We start from the raw sequence: 4,143 nt of genomic DNA, 5'->3' as shown, positions 1-4,143 counted from the left end.
ATGAATATCACAAAACTGGACATATGAGTGAAGAAAGAAAACCATGGCTGAAAATACCAATATGCTCTGTGCTCAAAGAAAGAAAGAAATGATCCTGGTTGGTTTGAATAAATAGGTAAATAAATATTAAAGTTTTAGATACTTAATCACAAGTTTTTAAAATTACTTCTAGTTAAGCTATAACATTTAAAAGTAAATTCACGTTAACCTTTGCACTAAAACGGATCCACCAGGTTCCTGGTGAGTGCTGGAGCCAATAAAACAAGGAGAAATCAGCAAAAGAAGCTGTTCTTTTATGTTTCTAACAGGTGATTACACAATATCCACACTACTTTCATGCGTTGACAGATCATATCTGAGTGAAGTTTTAAAATGTGTGTCCCGGGTGTTACCACGGGTAAGAATAGCTGAGAATGTTATATCCCTTGCCGTCTCTACAACAGGGATGTAGTGCTGGATCGAAGGAGCTGGAGGTGACCGAAGAGTAAGGCCGAGACGTCAGGGAACACACAGCTGATCACTGAATGAACACCATACTTTTCCTTAGAGTCTAGACATGCATGGGGCCCCCAATCCACTTTTTTAAAATAATAGCCACCCTTTATTGAACACTTAGTATATTAGAGGCACTGTTGTAATTATCCCTATGAGGAGTGGGTATTATCATGCACCCCCCCCTCGTCACCCTGGGAGATGGGCACAGAGAGCCTTAGTGACTTACTCAAAATCACAAAGTGAAAGTAGCCATGATTCCCACCCAAGTAATTTGGTGCTATAGTCTGTGCATTTAATTTTTATATCCACTCTGTGAATCTGAATTTAACTTCTTAAGTATGTTTAACCTGAAATATTCCTAGTAACTATAACACATTTACATGATTCACTTAGGTAATCTAATTATGTAGGTTAATTATAAAACAGAGCATACAGTTTGCTACTAACCTTCCCTTTAGCAACTGAAGGCTTTTATCTAGACAACTACTCAAGACTGCTTATTTGATTATTTGATTTCTTCTTTAAACAACAACAAAAAAAATCTTTTGAAAATGTTTTCAGTTAACTAACTGAGAAAAATCAAACCAGGTACTACTATTCTGGGTCCTTTGAAAATGGTTTATGTCCTATAAAGCTACCCTGAGAAGAAACACTTCTAAATAAATAGAAAAGTTTATTATATTTTAATGCTTTCACATTATCTCATCTTAAAATAAATTTAAATGCCAGGCGGGCTTCATCCTTCTGTTGCTTTGTCAGCATTGATAAATGAATTCAGACGGTTAGAGAGAACCTCAGGTCACCGCCAGCGCCGTCCTCCTTTGGAGAGCTTTTCTCTTCTTCATGGTGACGCACAAGCCCAGCAGTGACATCCCTCCCACTTCTGTTTCAGATCAGCAGCTCCTTCAGATCTGGGTGCTTCATGTATATTTTTTTTTAATTTTTTTTTACCAAGTTTCTCATGCTTTTCATTGTATCTAGTAACTGTGACAAGCAAGTTCTGGTCTCATTCGGTATCAGACTTCCTGATAACTTGTAGCGACCCCACTTTGGATGGACTAGGAAAGTGACAGTCAGGACAAACGGACGAGGTGTGCGGACAAGGTGTGCATCCTCAACACAGCTCTATTAAGAAAGCCATCAGCTATTTTCCTCAAAGTGTCTGGATTCTCCAACATGGGATAGCAGGTCTTTAAATCAATGAGAGAGCCCTCAAATGATCTATGAGGCTGTGGGCAAAATGGTGGACATTACGTCGCCTATAAGGAGCAGTTCACATTCCCAGATCTGCTCACGTGCCTTCTCCTGTCCGAGAGGACTCTCCCGCGAGCACCCAACTGCTTGTGGACTCGACACACTGATTCATCTACTTTGCAGGCCAAAAATGTACACGTGAGCCTTATTTTCCAGGGGCGACATTCCATTACTGCATTAAGAGAAAAACACTTGAAATGCATATAAGCTGTACACACAAGTGACCTTGGCACTGCTGGTTTAAGCACTGAACAAAACTCCAGAAATCTTTTCTCATGGTCTTTGCAGAGTGTCATTTCTTCGTGAGGCTCAGGCAAGATGGGCTCCTGTGGAAGAAGTTTCCTCTTTGTCACCACTTTGCGTTTGAATTTGCTGCTGGTATCGGCCAGCAGGGGTGCCAGCTGCTCCCCACTGGCCACAGCCCAGTGCCACTTCTGGCTACCTTGGTGGTACATTGTCAAGTCTGAGACCAGGCCTAGGAAGTAGAGAGAAAAAGACGCCAGATGCCACAATACCGTGGGATAAAAAGCAGCCAAAACACAACAGCTGACGGCATCGGGGCGGCTGGTCTGGGTAGGTTGCGCTGATGATCAACAACTAATTGACTTTCATAGAACCACCTGCTTGAGAAATTACCTGTATTCTCAGTCTGATGTAATCCGCACTCTAAACCCGAGAGAAAGATGGTAGTTTTTCAATACTTCTCAGAAGAGGAAACAGGCCCAGAGATTAAGTAACGTCTGCCCTCCCCTCAAAACGCACCTTCTCTAAGAGGCTTTCCTGAAGTCCTCTCCTCCCCCTCAGCACTCCCATAGGACTCCAGCACTCGGAGTTGTGACTGGTGGGCCTGCCGGTTCATCCACCCAGCCTCTCTGACAGCCTGGAAAGCAGTCGCCACCATTGTGGCCATTCACATGCAGGTTCCCATTAGATTCTGGTAGACGGTAAATAAACAGTGGAGCCAAAGAATGGTGGGCCATTCCTTTATTCTAGCCTTGCACTGGCTGGCGAGCAAATACACAGGGAAAAAACACTTCCCTTTCACTCAGAGCTTACAAAGCCCTGGCACATTCTCTGGTTCCACAACCAGGAGAATCTTCTCTGGTTTCTCCTAGAATCAAAGGCCCCACCCGTCTCAGCAGAGCTCACAAAAGCCCCTCTCCTCTGGTTCTCCATCTGCACACCTTCTCCCTTCTCTGCAAACATGGCTTCTCTCTCAGCACTCTGCATTCTCTCCTCTCTCACTCTGCAAACATGGCTTCTCTCTGCCTCTTCTCTTTCTCTTCTCTCTACAAATCTCTCCGGTGTGAAAACCTCTCCTCTAGCAAACATTAGCAAAACAATGGCCCTTCCCAAGAAAGAAGGCAATTTGCAATTTCACAGACCACATACACCTGGCGCTGCCCAGCCACCAATGCGAACTATACGTGAGCAAACATAAAAATCATATTTTACAAACTTATTTGACCAACATCATCATGCTTCACCTCTACAAGTGTGGCTGGTTTGTATTTGACCAGTTCATCAGTGTAAGGACTAGTTAAGTACAAAACTCCCCGAAGGGTGAGGACTGCCTTTGATGGCTGGTCCACCAGTACCAATGTGACACCAGGGATACAGATGTGACACCAGGGATCTCCTGGTGCTTCTCCAAATTCTCAAGGCCCCCGTCATGCTTCTCACTTAGGAACAAGCCTAGATAATATCCTTCAAATTCAGAAATGAGGCAGGAGGTTAGAATAATAATAATAGTAAGTCTCTCTGATTCTTATCACCTGTGGTTCTTAGCTAGAACTGTGGCTTAAAATTACATAACTTTGTTCTAAACTATCCCATAAAATCCTCAGTGTTTATCTAAAGGAAAATATAACCATTTCTAGGTAAAGTACATACATTCTTTTTTTTTTCTTTTTTGACAGCCCGCCTTGTTGATAATGTTTCTAGTCATTTATTTCAGAGTCAGGAAGAGGAAATTCAATCATTTTTCACGGTCCAGCAGAAGTCACATGCATTTCTGCTGAATCAAGCACAGATAATGCTACAAGACCCTTCAGCCAAAATGCATCACCTCAGCCACCACATGTTACTATTAAAACAAAATGGGAATCGGTTTTTCAACCCAATAGTGTACCTAAAAGTCTCTCTTAGGCAGGTTTGACCTTTATATTATGAATTTCATTTTGCGGTAAGCTCTTACATTTATAGTACTGCTTAACATGCACTCTTCATAGAAATCTTCCCTAACAATTTCTAACTGTATTTATTCATGCTGAGCATTCTGCTTAACCACTTGCCTAAAATGCAGTGCAGTTACCAGAGAAATAGTTCCTGTTATTTCAGAACTGTGAAGGTCAGACCAGTTTCATGCAAAGGGAAATGAAATGTTTTGTGTCT

The 4,143-nt window shown here is 42.2% G+C and overlaps 1 pseudogene; it reads right to left on the bottom strand.

Annotated features, from left to right (window-relative positions):
• Positions 1 to 1,336: 1,336 nt before the first annotated feature.
• LOC136335677 (cyclin-H pseudogene) lies at positions 1,337 to 2,204 on the bottom strand (annotated as a pseudogene).
• Between the last annotated feature and the right edge of the window lie 1,939 nt (positions 2,205 to 4,143).

The sequence above is a fragment of the Saccopteryx bilineata genome, chromosome 4 (genome assembly GCF_036850765.1).
Source record: "Saccopteryx bilineata isolate mSacBil1 chromosome 4, mSacBil1_pri_phased_curated, whole genome shotgun sequence".
Taxonomy (NCBI): Eukaryota; Metazoa; Chordata; class Mammalia; order Chiroptera; family Emballonuridae; genus Saccopteryx; species Saccopteryx bilineata.
This window is presented reverse-complemented; position numbering and strand designations above follow the sequence as displayed.